Source organism: Poecilia latipinna, unplaced genomic scaffold (assembly GCF_001443285.1).
Source record: "Poecilia latipinna isolate Pla-1442-1.1 unplaced genomic scaffold, P_latipinna-1.0 Scaffold1618, whole genome shotgun sequence".
NCBI lineage: Eukaryota > Metazoa > Chordata > Actinopteri > Cyprinodontiformes > Poeciliidae > Poecilia > Poecilia latipinna.
This window is the reverse complement of record NW_015114234.1, coordinates 77,451-95,341: the sequence shown is the minus strand read 5'-3', so window position 1 is coordinate 95,341 and position 17,891 is coordinate 77,451. Positions and strand designations below refer to the sequence as shown.

The window sequence follows — 17,891 nt, the reverse complement described above, 5'->3', positions numbered from 1 at the left end:
AATGTAGCTTTTCTACAAGCTACTTACTCTGCCAGTCCCCAGAACCTTAACCTGTCATTCACTAGAGGACCCAAATTTGGGTCCTCTCGTGACAGGGGTGTCAAACTCCAGTCCTCAAGGGCCGCTGTCCTGCAACTTTTAGATGTGCCTCTGCTGCACCACACCTGAAAAGAATAATTAGGTCATTAGCAAGGCTCAGGAGAACCGATCTACACAGGGAGGAGGTAATTAAGCCATTTCATTCCACTGTTTTTTACCTGTGGCACATCTAAACACTGCAGGACAGCGGCCCTTGAGGACTGGAGTTTGACACCCCTGTGTGAATGACAACCTGTGAATGACAGGTTAAGCTTATAGTTGACACATTGAACTGGGCATGAGGGGTTGCGCACTAATTGGGCCGTCCCTGTACCTGTCACATGCTATTATTTCCAAATTATGATCATGCACCTCAAATTTTTGTAACCTTTTACATTTTTTAACATAAAAATACAGCTGATGCACAGCCTTAGCGTTCCTACAACTGGGCTTAGAATGATTGAAAAACTTGAGAGATTTTCAGTCAGGTTACTTTTACCTTGTTGTGCAAAATTACCCCTTAACCCATAAACTGGTTTTTACATCTGCAAATAAAATGCTCTATATCCTATCCAAAGACCTTCCTCTCTATGCTGTTACATCTTTTTGTTTGACTTTGTCACCTGAATAATGATATCTATTTCCTAAGGCTTTATTTGGCCTGTTCTACCTTTGCTCGCCGAGTAAGTTTGCCCCAAGACAAGAATCCGTACAGGACACTTAAAATAACAATCAATCACAGAGTATTGTTTCACTGCTGCTCGCAATATATAACTGCGTCCACCATGTCCCATCCCCTGTGGTCCATCAGCGGTATGAGAACCTGACGTGAAAAGAGACAATTGAGCTTTGAAGAGACGGCGTGAACGTGACCGAAGTACTCAGCAGTCGGTTTTTACTTTCTGGGAAAGATCGTTCTGTGGTGTCTTGGAGAACGCTTGACCTTCCTTGTTGTGCTGGCAGAGGATGAAGACAGAGTGTAATCCAATGGGATTTTGATACATCGCAGTGCTGCTTTCTCTTTGTCTTTATGTAATTACCAATAAAAATGCGAAGAGATGCTATTGAAGAGGACTGAGGACACAGAGACTGGGACAGGAAACGCAGCTGATCAGCGCTCGGTCTGGGCACGATTCAAAACAAAGTCTTTGGCCATGTCATACTGTTTTAAAATATCAAATATGTGTGAAACCAAAGAGTTTGGGTCAAAATATTTTTTGCTTTTTGTTTCTAAAAGTAAAACTAGACACTAAGTTTATGTTATATTAGTTGTGGGTACTAACGGGATTGTGGATTTCTTTGCTGAAATAAGAAATCCTTCATTCCAGCAAAAGTGGTTTCAAAGAGTTGAGTTTTTTTGTTGTCTATTTGGATTACTTTGGTAAATTATGACTTTTGCAAACTGAAAATGCTTTTTTTTCGTCCTTGTTCTGTCAAAATGTAAAGAACCGTCTTCACAAAGATAACAGATGAGAGAAATCTGAGCCTTTTTGGTAGCTTTAGTTTATTCTTGATCACTGCATTGTTATTGTTGTTTCTATTTTTTAATAGCAGATGATTGAAATGAAAATGAATTCTGTCAAAATCCATACAATTACAATACTGTCTCTATTGTAGTGTAGTGTCAGAGAGTGGTAACTTGAACATTTTTAAAAAATATTTCAATGTCCTATGACCGCAGGAAACCCAAGATGTTCGACTTTCATAACGGTAATGAAGTTTGCTGAAAGAAAAAAAAAAAGTTTGAACATTCGGGTCAAACTTGAGATGTGAGTGGCATCCAAAGCAACACGAACCCACCACCACGGCCTTGATGTAAACCCAGCTGACTCAGATCAATATGTTCTATCAAACCCCATCAATCCACCAAAAGGTCCAGAAGAATGATGAATAAAAAATGAAGAATGGAAAAAAAAGAAAAAAAAAACTATGTGAGTTATTGCAGGTTTGGGGTCCAGCTCCATCCTAAGCTTTTATTGTTGGTTATTTCAATTTGCAAGTTTCCATCAGACGTTCCCAGATCTATTTCGTCCGTATGTCTATAATGTAAATCTTCTTGAAATGAACAAAATATTGCTCATGCAAATATTAGAACCATTCAGCTTCTATGCACCACAAATCTGGAACAAACTTCCAGAAAACTGTGAAACAGCCAAAACATTGAGTCCCTTCAAATCCAGGCTAAAAACCCAACATGCTAAAATTTGACTGATAATTACTGGAATATTGATAAACATATTTGTTGTATATGAATGATTTTGATGATGGCATTTGATAAAATGTTAGGTATGTTGCTGGTTTCTGTATTGATGACTTTATTATGTTTTTATGACTTTTATTTGTGTGTTTTCATGATGTAAAGCACTTTGAACTGCCTCGTTGCTGAAAAGAATTACACATAAAAACTTCATTAGCTGTTAAAAATAACGTTGTTTTTTTAAGCTAAATTTTCCTAAAAAGCCCGCTGTCCTTGGTGCTGATCCGAGGTTGGTTTTCTGTAGAGAAAATCCCCATCTTTGTGTTGGAAGTTTACATTTCCGTGGATTCCTCACTTGCGCGCGACACGGGGCCGCGCGCGCACCTTCGCTCGCGCACGTATATATTGCTCTTTTCCGCGTGTCTCTCTTTGCGTACACGGCTGCTGCCGTTTAAATATTCATTCCCTGCACCTCAAAGGCCCTTTTACTTCCCACCCCACCTGTATCCAGCGGCAGACACACCAGCGCCTCTACACAGTGGCTGTAAATATCAGCAAAACGACATCACCGGTCACCTCATACGTCTAACATTTTAGCTCCGCGTGTGTTTGAGATCTTTCACGTGGACCTTGTGCCAGTTAAACATCTGACAGAAGAGTGTAGTGAAATGGTTCAGACGGTCTTTCAGCTGGGATGAACTAACCCACAGAGCGCGTGCCTGCTTTGTACTGCGCAATCTTTAACGATTGCCGGTGAAGTCGTTGCGCTTTGAAACGTGAGCCGGGATCCCACAATAAAAAAATAAACAAATATATGATAATAGTCGCAACAGGCGGATGAGATAGCCAGAAAAAAGCTGCGTTCTGCACTGGGTTTAAATAGAAATGTAGTTCCCTTCTCTCTCTTTTTTTAATTTTTATTTTATTATTGTTGTTTTCGTGTCTACTGAGGAATTCCCCGACTTTGCAGAGGCGAGTCCCGCAGAGATGCTCGTTCAAAACCAAGTGACGGGCAAGAAAGCTGCGTTCCGCTCGCATCGCGGAGCACCAGGAGCGTTTGGATTGAAGTTGGCGATGGAGCGAACGCCAAGAGGCACGCGATGAGGAGCCCTTTTCTGACATTTTGATTTTTGTTATTTCCTTTTTATTTCATCCTTTTTTTTTTATTGTATTTTTGCAACGGCGCCGATCTGCCTCCCAGAGACGCGTGGTGAGCTCCCCAATCTCTGGGGGCGCAGCGCGTCAGCCTGCGCTGGCTGATGGAGCTGCCTCTGTTCAACTTGGATGCGCTTCTCTCTTTCGGTCTCATCACTTAAGTTTGTAGCGATTGCGTGAACTGAAAGCGGATGGAGAAGGGAAGGAGGAAACGCGGTAACCAATGTTCACGGCTTCAAGGCGCGTCGGGGTCCAATTATTTACCCCTTCCTTCTTTTACGGTTATGCAACAAATTTCACCACCGAATGACTTAAAACGATGAGGAAATCAATCTTCGGGACTTTTTGAACACTGAGGACCACTTCGGTTGTGATTGTGTTTTTTTTTTTTTTTTCTTTTTTTTTTTTTTTGGTTTCGAGAGCAAAGCGGTCGGAATATCGAGCCTGTTCATGGGGGAGACACATTGTTCGGGCTCTGGAGTTACAATGAAGAATTTGGAAAGTGGTGCTCACGTTTGAGGATTACCAGGCGTTTTTTTAAAAAACAATTTTTCTTCTCCTGCACAACACAGACGTCCAGGTTGATGTCTGAAAAGGTAAGAGAAACCAACGCGTCTGTCTGTCGTTTCTTGTTGCTTGTATTTGAATTGCAGCGGAGCAGGAGTTTAGGTTTTAAAACACTACTGAAATCAAATCCTGTCGATAATAGAAAAAAAAAAAAAATTCGGATTCATATGAGTCTGTTGCCTGTACCTCAGAGGCCTTGTGAATTTTGGGGACATTACATCACTTTTTAACAACAGCGTGACATTTATTTATTTATTTATTTTATTATTTATTTATTTATAATTTTAGCTGTATGAACTGCTTCATTACAGATATTGAATTTGAGTTTGGACATTAAAACTCAAATCGAATAATGATAATAATCATGTGTCTAATTAATAGACCCGTGTTTCCCCTTTTTTCTTTGAGTATAAAGTACATGCAGTACGTGGCGTTCACGTTTAGAGCCGGAGATCAAACAGAATGACAAATTATGTCACTACTTCAGCCTCGATTTTAAAATATACTGAAGTCTCAACAAGCGCAATTTGGGCTATTTTTGTTGTCGCCGATATTCCGGTTCAGACGGTTCGATGTCTGAATTATCTGAGAAACCAGCATCATTTAACTACGTACACGATTATATTCAATTCGGTTTTCCTTCCTATGTGACGCAAAGCGGTTGTCAACTGGTTGTGCAGAAGGAAAATACCTGTTAGGACCTCTGTCTGGGTCAATTTATGGCAAAAAGAAAAGAAAAAAAAAGTTTTGCATCCAGGCAAAAGGGGGCGCTCTTTCGGCTGATATTATGTGTTCTGTTATCCAGGAAAAAAAATCTCAGGCTTATGAAAGGTTAGAAATAAGATCCCTCATGTACAAGGCATTTCTATATCAGGATATAAATAAGTATTTTAGGTTCAATATGTATTGAATATATTAGTCAATGTTCCATTTATTGTGGTTCGAAAGCATTTCTAAACAGGTGGGTTTTTAGCCGTGATTTAAAGGAACTCAGTGTTTCAGCTGTTCTGCAGTTAACTGGGTGTTTTTATTTATTTATTTTCCAGATTTGTGGTATATAGAAGCTAAATGCTGCTTCTTAATGTTTGGTTCTGGTTCTGAGGATGAAAGACATTTCATCTCTTTCACTTCTCGGGCACTTTTAGAGGCTGTTTAGGATGGAAGAAACTGCTATCGTTTCTTTGTAATAAGTAATGTCATATTCAAGTCACCTCTGTATGCCTTCAACCTCTGTTTGGAAGACAGAAGGTGTTTCAACCACCTGACAATATGTAAAATTGACTTTTCTGAGCTTTACATTGTGATATTATTCTCTCATCAAAAGCATATCTGGACTGTTGCTTTAATTCTTTCATGCATGTTTGAGAAATCCTTTAATCTCCCACGGCAACCATTCGGTTGTGCAAAACGCCTGGGTGGGCCTAGCTCCGCCTAGCTCCACCTAGCTCCGCCTTTAACAACAGTGCTCCTCCTCAGAGGTGCAGTTTCTAAGCTTCGGCCTCACAGAGCAGCGCTCCTCTACAACTCCCCACTCGGCTTCTTCAGACTAGCCAGCAGGAATTTGCAAACACCTGGTGGAGCTGAACATCTGAGCTCATTATACAAGCTGCTTCTCAGTGTAACGCTGGTAAAAACATTAAGGGTTAATCGAGGAGTGATGCTGCAATGACTTCCAGAAGGTGGAGCGTTGGAAAGAGCTGGAGTTTCTTAAAGAGACAGAGGTCCAATTTGAAGGTGTTAAATTAAGAAGTCGAGTTTCTTTTAAGTTATATTTCATATACACAGCATTTTTATAACAACTGAAGGTAACATAGCTAGTTGATTCTGCTGTAAAATGGCAACATGCTGCTGGAAAATACATGATACTCCCCCTTTAAAAATTTCAGCAAATTTCCTATCTTATTTCAGCATGTATTTTACTTGCATTTTAGTTATAGTTTAGACAAAGCTTAATTACTTGCTGGAAAGCCAAATGATTTCCTCATAGTTTATTTTTCCTAAAATTGCTCAACATATGCTCTCTCTATGCCAATTTCATTTTTCTGGAGAACAGTAGGTACAATATTTTCTGCTTCATAAAACTAAACTAATATTTACTTTGACAGAGAGGCTAAGTCAGTTCCCAGTCGGTTGCAGTTTTTTCCTCCAGTTTTTTTATTTTTTTGGTTGTTGTTGCTGTGTCTGCCTTCTACAGTGAAGAAAAGGCTAGGTGTAAAACAGTATTTTGTGATTATTCACTGAGTTTGCATGATACTGAGCATCACTGTCCAGTAGCTGAAATCCCTGGCATCCGGTTTTATCCAAAATGTCCAAATATTGACATCAACATCAATGCTGCCGCAGTTCATGGGATGAATCTCTGAAGCGATTGAGAATATACCGCTGAGCAAAACCAGGGTGCAAAAACCAGGCAGTTTATGTTTTTTTAGTTTATGTCTGGGATCATTTCAAATGAGATCACACCTCACTGGATGAGGTTACCCTGATTGCGCTTTTGCTGAAAGCACTTCTCTGGGTGTCGAGATAATTACCACAATCATCCAGACTTTCATTGTACAGGAAATCAGCAACGTCTTGACTGATGAGGTGAGTGGTTCAGTTCCTCAATGTATAGCAACACAAAATCAAAACAACTATAATTGTATTTAGCTGTCGTGGGGATTATTTTGGTGCTGGGAGATTGTAATTCTGGCTGTAGATTTGTTTTTATCTGGATGCTCATTATGAGATACAGATTCTGAGGGAGATGCAGGAAAACATCCACTCCTCTTTCCTGACTCTAAGAATGCACCATATATTAGGCCAAAGGAAGCTATGCTAATTTCCAGACCCTCTGTACAAAGTGAAGCATAGAACAAGGGGCTGCTTGGCCACATAAAAATGTGGCCAGGAAATGTCTTTGCATGTTTTTATGGTTGAACTCTGTATGGCTCTGGTTAATATCTGTTCGTCAAGTGTTTTGCTGTTGCCTATCTACAGATTTAAATGAGGAAAATATGGATTCAAATGTGGTTCACGTGCAGCTCTCACAGCAGTTAAACAGTGATTACAGCAATTATTGTTCCAGAGAGGATAAAACTAAACGTGATAAAAAAATAAAAAAAAACTCTTGTGAAGAATCAAAAGTACTTAGTACTCTTACTTCTTCACATGCTTACTTTGACACCTTCCTGCAGCAGGAACAACAAAGTCTCAAAAAACGCTGCGAATGGAGGAGCGCAGCAACATACAGATGATAATAGGCTATGATATCGCTTTGCTGAAGGAGAATAAGCATTTGGGAAAGCAATAGAGAAACTGTGAGAATAGGAACAAACAATTCTTCAAGGTCAGGTCTCCACACACACCAACACAAACACACATTCTGTTGGAGAAGAATCCAATTCTCTGCAGAATGAACTTTGCCAAGGTGGTCTCCAGAGGATGGTGGGGGTCTCAAGCCTCTGGCCATGAGATAATCACATTCAGAGAGCGACCTCTGGTGTCCATCTCAACCATTTCTTGAAGGAAGTCAGTCTTCCAGGCTTCGTTTTCAGTTTCTTTTTTCAGATTTAATAATAATAATAATAATAATAAAGTGATCCATGTGGCCTTGACAGCTGTTAACACTCTATATTGATTTAGACGGACTTGGTGCTGTGGAGTTGCCCTGCAGCATGACAGTCCTGGATTCTGACTCCTGCTGCATGGAGTTTGCATATTCTTCTTTTGAATGCATGGATTCCTTCCAGCTACTGCAGCTTCGCCCCAATAGTCCAAAAATGTAGATTTAATTGGCTCCTGCAAACTGACCCAGAGGAGTGCATTGTTGTTTGTCCCTGTGGGTCTCTGGGTTGCCTTGTAATAAACTGGCAGATATTGTCTAGAGTCATTACATGCTAAAAATGTAGCATAAGTGTTTTTGTCTGTAAGTTTTGATGGTTGTGGCTTTGATGTAATAAAAATCCAACATTCGGTTTCTGAGAAAATATTGCTTAAAGGTACTTGCAGTTTTATGGAAAACTGACGTTTTATAGGTTTGTGTCATGTGATCATTTTATTCCTTCATCAAAACCACTCCTGGAGTGTTGCCTTGATTCTTTCATGCATGTTTGAAAAAAAAATCCTTAAATCTCCATGGCAACCATTTCGCTGTGCAAAACGCCCGGGGTGGACCTACCTGGGTGACCAATTGTTGTTGACTATTGTTTTCTTTTTGAGTAATTCCTCTTGATCAAGCCTTTTCTAGCATTCCGCTCTACAAATTACATATTAAAAGTATATCTGATTCGTGCTGATATCGTAGTGGGTCAACATTTAAGCCCCTAACTGTAGTAACACACCTTCTCTCCTCTAAACTCTGTAAAGGGTTTTGCTTCACAAACCTTTCAAGACTTCTTTGCCGAACTTTTTCCTAAACTCAATTAAAGTCAGGTTGTTTCTCTCTTAAGTTTTTTTCACATAAACAAAGAAATATTGGAATTAAAAATACATTAGAATTCATAAGCAGATTTATATTGCAAATTACACCAATAAGTCATCATTCTAGGACTTTGCACAGATTTACTTTACCTCGCTGTAGGTGTACATTAAATATTCTCTCTAGTGGCCGCAGTCGTTAGAACAGCTTTTGTTATGGAGGCCGTTCATGCTCTTACTGTAGTTTGTCAGAACATATTTGATCTCTCTCCATATTAACGCCTGGAGCTCTGTCAGGTATTACGGGAGATGGAAATGTGCTTTGACTCTCTGGGCCACCGACACGCACATAAAGATTTTATGATGTTTAGATTTGGCGAGGTCAAGCTTGGCGCTTAACCCCATCATGGCGGTCATGAAACAACATTTCCTTTAGAGTGTGCGCTCTGGGCAATAAGCCGTAAAGTGGGATCAGGGAGCCGTGTTAACCTCCTGCGTCTTAAGTTATATATAAAGCGACCTCACCGTATTTTTCCGGCCTGGTGACTGGAGAGAGCTCGGTGGCAGTAACAGTTCACTGTGAGTTGAAGAAACCCTCTGGCTGTTTCTAAAAGTAAATTTGGGAAGATCTGGGTGTAAAGATAAAAGAGAATCATATTACTTTTTATACAGCGAAGGGCGGCGTGTCATTTGCCTCTGATTGAGGGTCCTGCGATGAACATGCTCTCTGGGAAAACCTTGACAGATTTGTCATAGAGTCTGTCACAGAAGTGATGATTTACTTCATTAATTCCCTTTTTGAGCCAGTGAGTTATACTTTGTGTCTTTCTTTTTTTTTTTGCATGTGTGTGTGTAGGTGTGTGTGTGTGTGTGTGTATGTGCGTGCGTGCGAAACCTGTGTGAAACCTCCATCTGCTCCATCTATCAGTGTCTTTTGACTTGCAGCTCCGGTTTTCTCTCCGTAAAAAGGCCGCTTTGTTAAATAAATTAGCGGTTGCTGTGACAGATGCACCTTCAGTTTGAGTGCCAGCTACTTTTTTCTTTATTTAATTAAAATTTTTTATTTTTTTATTTTTTTGGCCTTTCTCGCCTGGAGGTATTTGTAAATGCTTGAGAATTTATGAGGAATAATTGTCAGGCCTAATTAAAGGCTGCCATGTTCTGCGAGTTGGCATTTCTACAAGTTGATGTTGACTTCTAAAACTGAATTCACACTTTTGAATGTACAAATATTTCAAAAAAAAAAAAAAAAAAAAAAAAAATAAAGAGAAATTCGATGCACGTAAACATGTTTTTATAACAGGCTTTGAAAAACACATACAGCACCGTGACATCTCTTCTGTTCTTGGTTTTGATTTTAAGCAAATTTCATCAGATATTAATAACCTGGATTAACACAAAATATTCCCACATGAGGATTTAAGGGTAAAAAAATAAAGAAAATGCAAACACAAACCTGTCCATGTGTGAAATATTAATCACCTGTACTCTGCAATCACGAATTAACAATAATTAACTGCATTTCTTGGTTCAGTTTCACCTGTCTGAAACATGTAAAATATCTGAAAAATCTAAACATTTTGCCCCATATTGGACAGGTGAATGCATTAACTTTGTTTAATTCATTACACAGATTTAATGCAATTAATCTTATTTTAAACCTGCAAAGGCTCCAGGTGGAACCCTTGTATTAGCACGTTTCTGGTACGCACCTAAATCTGATGCACATGCAACAACAAACAATAGCACTTTACACCAATCTGATGGTTTAATTATCTAAATAAAAGATTAAAAAACATAGATAATTAAGCAGCATAAAGGGTTTTTGGATCAAAAGTGTTGCTTATTTTGTTATGTAGTTTAAACCCTGCTACTAACTTGATTAATATGTTTTAATCCAGTCCCACCACAGGACTGCAGGTTGCCGTAGTTAAGGTCAGTGTTCATGATTCAGAAGTGAGTTCTACAGTGAAAACCACAGCAGAAAAAAAGATTTTAAAAAATCTCACAATTGTTAAAAAGTTAATTAAACTTTCTTCCAAAAATATTGTGAAATGATTAGAAAAAAGTGGAGATATCTATCTATCTATCTATCTATCTATCTATCTATCTATCTATCTATCTATCTATCTATCTATCTATCTATCTATCTATCTATCTATCTATATATATATATATATATATATATATATATATATGTGTGTGTGTGTGTGTGTACATGTGATCTGTTATGTCTGGCATAAAACTAACACGGCATTTTGCATAAAGAATAACCATAACTAAAGTCATTTGAGGTTCTCATTGTGCACGGCTTAGTGGGCAATTACATTTTAAAATATTTTTTTGTATTTAGTCAGGTTATTTTTGACCAATTTTTCTCCCACGATTCAAAACTTTTAAGTGACAAAGAACAAAAATATAATCTTAAGGTGTATAATTTTGCTTATTTTTTTCTTCATGACCTTCCAAATGCAAACAAGCTCCTATGTATCATAAGTACTGCTAAAAAGTCCATGAAAAATAAAATTTTACTTTTAGCTATTTACTGATTGGTGGAAAAAAAAAAGAAGAAATCCAGAAATATCTGTGTCAACAATTGTCCTATTACATAGCAATTGGAAATAAAAACTCCTTGAGAGTTTCTAGTTGTGATTATCTGAAACGACACAATTATTGCTGCAACAATGAAAGAAAAGAGAATATCTTCTTGCCTATTGGTCGACTGGAATCGCCTCAAAATGACAGTCATCATGGCATAGCTGAGTCAAAACACTGTTCATGCAACTGCTTCAGCAGTGAATCAACCGTTTGGGCAGCCTCGTCCAAACAGCTTGTCATTTACTCCCACAACTCGTCAGACATGCCAGTCACGCCAGTAACACCCACAGACATACCTCCGTTTTATGGTTAATAACCACTTGTTCATCAGAGTCTTTCAAACCATCAAAGTAGCTCATGAAAAAAAAAAAAAACAACATTAACTTGTTGCAGATTTGATGAGAAATGTTGACGCTGTTTGAAGGGGAGCGTCTCAGAAACTGAAAAGTGTGGCACAGCCAAACGGAGCCAAAGGGGTAAATCTACAATAAAGACATCAAACAAGCTTAGAAAAAGCTGGGCGTTGGCAAATGAGGGGATGTCTGCTGAACTTTAGTTTTTTTTCTAATTAATTTTTCTGATTTTATTGGATCACCTCATTTGCAAAGTCATTGGAAGAGTAAAACCTAGCATGCAAGAATATTAAAATTGATGCTTTCTTGTTAAATTTGAAATTTCTGTAAATAATCACATTATATGCGAAGGGTAGCATTTCTGTCTGAACAGCAGCATTTTCTAAGCTTCAGAGCAGCATTCGCCTCGACTCCCCCACTCAGCTCCTTCAGACTAGCCAGCAGGAATTAGCAAACACCTGGTGGAACCGAGTATAGACGAGCCACGTTGTGATGACTTCCTGAAGGCGGAGTTTCAGAGAGAGCAGAAGTTTCTTAAAGAGACAGAGGACCAATTTCATGGTGTTAAATCAGGAAGTAAGATTTCTTTCAAGTCATATTTGATATATGTATAGTTTATAACTGAAATTGACAGTTACTTGATTATTCTATTAAATGACACTTTCTGCCTGGAAACAAAAAAATACTGCCCGTTTAATGATTTGGTGCTAGATGAAAGGAGCATCTTGTTGTGGCCTAAGAGGTTTAGACTGCATTTCACCATTTCTGATTCATAATCGTTCATATTTAGTTGTACTTTGTTGGGGGTGAGGACTTGTGTTTGTTTACAATTTTGAGGAAAAAAAAAGTTGGTATTGCTTCTTGAGGTAAAATATAAAAGTAGAAACACACAGTGGATATAGCTTCTCAGGTTTGATATTTCTAAATATATAATCTAAAGTTACCCAATCTTTCAGTAAAACGACAGATAAACGTGCACTGGAATCATATTTGGACACGGGGCTGAGGAGGAGGAAGCTGTTTTCTGTCTTTCTTTATCGACAGCCCCAGGCTGTTTTCACTGATATTACACTTAAGCGACTTCCACGTCGGCTTCAGTCTCAGTTTAGTTGTTGCTTTTTAGATCAAGCATAATGGGTGATTCATGAGTCAATCACATCATCTGATGACTTGGAAGCAATAAATTGAAGGAACTTATAACTCACCACAAGCGTGATAACCAATTTTTAGAGACCTTGATGACACACACACACATACACACACAGTCCACTCATAAGGTGAGGCCATGATGCTGGTTTTATGGGTCAGCTTGGTGGCCCAGTAAAATCCTGCGCTGCTGCAGTCAACAAACCTAAGGGAAGAATACGTTCAGCATCAATTTTGGATGACAAATTGTCGGGGCTTTCTGGTGCACAATGGAGAACTCTGAGCACGACGACGAAGAGCGACTCTGGTCACAAACAGCCCTCAATCATTGCCAGACTCACTGGAATCAATATGTTCTCATAACTCAGGGCCCCTGACCCTGACCACAGATTATTATTGGCCTCTGGAGACGTGGTGCACACACACACACACACACACACACACACACACACACACACACACATATGGTAAGATGCAGGCATTCTTCTGCATGCAAAGCTATTTTCTGTACTATTTGTGAGCTATATCAAAAACCTTCAGTATTATTTAAACAGATATTGTCTGAACAAATAAGAATAATTAAAAAAACTATTCAACTTTGTTATGCCTGTGACATAACCTTGTAATTACACACTTCATAAGCAGATGTGATTTAAAGTACTTAAAGAGAATCTCTACAAATGGCAGTAAATAAAGATCAATATTAAAAAAAAAAAACAATACCATGTTCTCTTCAATAAGATGATAACAGGGTTTTAGGCTGGTGATAAAAATGTATGGGTGCCATCCAATTATCAAAATTAGTAAAGTTCTGTTGTATGTTCATATGTGTTTGTATTACTTTTAATAGAAATAAATATGCAAAAAGTAAAGCTGGAAAATCATAGTTATAAAGGCATAACCAAACAATAAAGTCAAAAAGTCAACAGTAAGTATACTGAGTAATTTTTATATACATATATTAGCATTGTAGTTGTGCCAATGAATTTGTTGTTTTTATGTAAAACCATGACAAGCAAAGAAGCCAGAAATGGAGCTGCCATCTTTGCTTCCTTTATTGAACTGTAACATGATAAAGTTAGAGTTGAATGACATTAAATACAAACTTTCTTTTTAACAATTTACCATGATTTTAAGAAGTTAATTATCAGTCAGTTTAGTAAAGTAATGAAGTGACTTTTTATTGTTTTACCTGGTAGCTTATTTACTGAAACACACATTTTGTCTCAGTTTGCATGTAATAATAACAAAGCCTGACTATTAAGTCGGTAATTAACCATTTTTGATTTGTTGCTGTAACATACAACCAAAATTAAGATACCAAAATTTAAGTTACATGCTATTATTAGCATTTTACTCTACAGTTATTACCATGTTATTGTCTCATTGAACACATGTCTGCATAAAAGGTTTGATAAACACATGATTCTGTACAATTACAGCAGTAAGATACTTACCCAATTATTAGTGAGGTCCAGAGATGATCTGTATCATTAGTGAGCTGTAACAGGTGGTGACACGAAAAAATTAACATCTTTACGAAGGTAAAAACTACATTTTATTTTCAACACCTGTTTGAGAAATATTCATATCCCAGGTGGTTATTTATTTATTTATTTTTTTGCAAAACCCACAAATGGTAATCCAGCAGTGTGTGTTGTGTTTGTTAACAGGTCAGGTGGCGCACAGGACGGGAAATTAGTATATTCCACAGAAATTGGGATCAAAAATGACTTTTATGCAAATGTGATTAAAGAAGGAAAGCTCTGACATTTATGCTCCAAAACCAAAGGAGTAATCACTTACAAAATTGAATATTTGTCTCTGATTTGATCCTTAATCACCTGCATTGATTGGAGCTATTAATGCGTGTAGGTGTGCGTGCGCGCGCGCGCGTGTGTGTGTGTTTGTGTGTGCGTAGGTCTCTTGAGGGCTCCTGCAAGCTAATTGATTGAAAACACCAAAGCAATGAGATTGTTCGCCACATGACGCAGCAGAAGCATCTATCTTTCTCAGTTTCCATCTGTCTTTTAAATCAGATCCACTTGTTTGCTGTCATTTATTTATTATACCACCTTATTATTATTTATTTATTTTACCATTATCCATTTTAAAATACAGTTTGGGACGAAGACTCCCCCCCGCCCTCTACACAGGGTTGCTTTTTTGGGAAAGTAGAGCACTTTTATGCATACTTCATCAATATGCATAAAAGTTAGATTTTTTTTGCCATCTTTAAACAGTCATATGCTAACAGAAAGTGTCATGCACATAAAAATAGTAAGTATTATGATTCCCATAATTCAGGTATACGCCTATATATATATATATATATATATATATATATGTTTTTTAAGACACATCTAGGGTTTTCTCATTGCTGCATTGATAAATAGATAAAATGAAAGAGTTTCATTAGAAAACATTGGCATCTACAGCTGCCGCTTAGGTAATAATGCTGAAATGACCCAGGAGAGACATTAACATGTTCTTTGCCAACGCTTGTTTCATTGTGGCGTATGAAAATAAAAGATGCCAGAGATCATCTTTGAAGTTTGACGCTTCCCCCTCTGATGCAACAAGGTGAGAAGGCAGTGCAACACGGAGGCACCGGTCTTGTACGGGAACAAAATCGCTGTATGTAAGACACATGTAAATGTGGATTATTATCAAGATACAAAGTTGTTATTAAATCCACGTGAATGCATTCGTGTTCTACACATAGAGTCTATGCATTTCCTCTGGTACCCGTGGAAACTCACATCCTCCTTTTTACCAATTACTGCTTTCAATTTAGAAGCAGCAAACCGGGTTTCTGAGAATCATTAGGCCAGACTTTGAAGTTCTCATCCTTCCTCCTGTACACTCAGACTTACCGAGAGCCTGCTGACGGTCTCTGCTTCATGAAACCAGCAGCTTTACGTCAATGCAGGTCAACAAAACCGGAAACTTTCTAGTAAAATCGATCCTTTCGGGATGAAAGACGAGGATCTGGATGTTCCTGTTGGGCGGGGGCCTCGTCGGGTCAAAGTGAAACGCTCCTGCAGACTAGCACCTGCAGGACATGATGTCATGGTTCAATGTTAAGTGAACTGTGGGTGGAATCATGTAATGCTGATTTTCTAAACACTTTTTGGAAGTCTGTAATCTTTTAGATCAGAAATGTGATCAGTAATTTGAAAAAAAAAAAAAGTTCATTTTTCCACCTTAAATGCGATAAACATTCTGAACAAAACAACTAAGAAATAAGCTAATCTGTAAAAACAACATATTAGCTCAGTTAACCTGTTTGCATGTGTGCATGATCCTCATTTAAATTTTTTTTAAAAGCAACTTTTGATTCAATTTCAGCCGTCACCCTTTATGTATTCGGATCCACCTGAATAATATGTAGTTGTGACCCTGCCGACTGCAAAGCGTTTTCTTGGTGCAAAACTCCAACTATGTATCAGCGAAGAAACTCTGTCCCCACAGTGACACATGGTGGAAACATCATGCTGAGACTGTTTTTTTTTTTCTATTTGCCAAAGATGCTGAAATTGAATCAAAATGTTTTTCAACCAAGTATTACTTTTAAGGTGTGATCTCACAGAAGTTTTCCACAATGTAGAACAATATAGCAGTTTTATTCTTATCAAAGTTTTGCTAGTTTGCACATTTTCTCCTTTTCTATTTCTCTGTTTCTCATTTGAATCACATGGGATACATTTTACATTTTGACTGAATCCTTTCTACCAAAGGCAGCTGTTGCTCATGTAAAGCTAAAAATCCCAGGACAACACATAGAGCATTACTTTGCACGGCTGTTTTACATTCACCTTTCAGGCCTATACTAAGTGGTCACTAAAGGAATTTCACATTGTCGTCTGGTAGAAAAACATCATCTCCAGAGGCTCCTATTATTATATCTGGAGAACTTAACGATGTTAACGTGATCAGAGCTGCTCATCCTGGACCAATCTACAGCTAATCAGATCACTGCTCGGTCCTCATGCTACCAGCTCAGTGGGAAAAGCTGGAAATGATGGAGGTAGTAGTAGGGTTACTGTACAGACATGTCCCAATTAAGGAACCTTAGGCCAGTCGACGTCTGTACAGAGTACAGAACAAGAACGACACATTATCTCCATTGGGAATTAATAATAAAGTAAAGCATGATGTGAGCTCAGAAAGATAATGAAAAGACTAAATTAAGCAGAATACGACAATGTAGTAAAAAAGAGTAAATGTCTGCTAAAAAACTAAGAAATTTTAAGGTTAGTCTCAGACATTTTCGAGAAAAAATTTGGGAATTTCAAATGCTAAAAATGTTTGACATTTGGAAATTTTCAGAGTTTCAGAAGTTGAAGATTTCTGACTTCTTTCTTTGTTCGAAACGATGAAATTTCAAAATTTTGTCGAAGGCCAATCTAAAGTCCGGTTCACTGCAAACTACTGGACTCTCACCTACTTAAGAATATGCTGGCAAGATTACAAGCTGGTGTGACGATTGCAGGTCTTCTGGACCGTAAACCTCTCTAAAGGATTGAAATAACATACAATTACTGTAACGACGTGCAGGTTTTTCATGACAATACTAATCAATTCAATTCAACTGAAACTTAACTATTTTACTCCCACAAATGTTCACTTTGCAAAATTTGCCCCCATCCACCTTCAGTTAAATCAGATCTCCTTCTTTATTTTGTCCCCATTCCCCTTTTCCATTTTTTCACACCTGTAACTAATCCTTGATTGCCATCTGTTTCCACCGAGCCTAAAATGGCTGTGCCATTGTTTTTGCCACTTCCCCTGTTCCGTTCTGGAGAGGCACAACACCACGAACGCCTGAGAGGCAGTCCTGATTTCATATCTGCTGGTGTTTCCCTTTGTTTATGTTTATGAAGGCTCATCATTTCATGCATCCTGTTAAAGTGTTATTCCTTCTCCCTGCCTCTCTCTGCGCGTGTGTGTGCGTGTGTGTGTGTGACAAATTTGTGTGCATCACTGTCATTCCACACCTGGTTGTCAGAAGTGGTTACTCAATGTCTGTGGCAGGCAGCTGATAATTAAAGCAGAGCTAGATAGACAGATGAGAGGGACGCGCAATGAAAGGAAACATGTGAGCATCAAAACAAAAGAAGTGCACTGACTGTCTTCTGAGGGAGTGAGGCTCCGCGCGCTTGAGTTAAAGCGCCTTCGGTCCTAATTTTGCTCAGTTTTTGCAGAACCGTCTAATTTAGATGCCGTTTCTCTTCCCCCTGTGCAAATCCACCCACCTCTGTTGGCTCACATTATCTTTTTATTTTTACTTTTGTGTTTGTGAAGCCACTGTCACACTTTTACCTGCACATTGTGAACCGAGTCAGGATTCCACATTCTACCAGATTCCCTTTCTATTTAGAAATAGAAAAGGCAGA

The 17,891-nt window shown here is 38.3% G+C and overlaps 1 protein-coding gene across 2 annotated transcripts in view; it reads left to right on the top strand.

Annotated features, from left to right (window-relative positions):
* Positions 1-2,780: 2,780 nt before the first annotated feature.
* The window catches only part of LOC106964051 (voltage-dependent T-type calcium channel subunit alpha-1I), an 84,485-nt gene continuing 69,374 nt past the window's right edge, over positions 2,781-17,891 (top strand). For both annotated transcript variants that reach the window (XM_015059287.1, XM_015059288.1), the window contains exon 1: positions 2,781-4,026. The gene's annotated coding sequence lies outside the window, so the exon portion shown is untranslated. The remainder of the gene's footprint in view (positions 4,027-17,891) is intronic.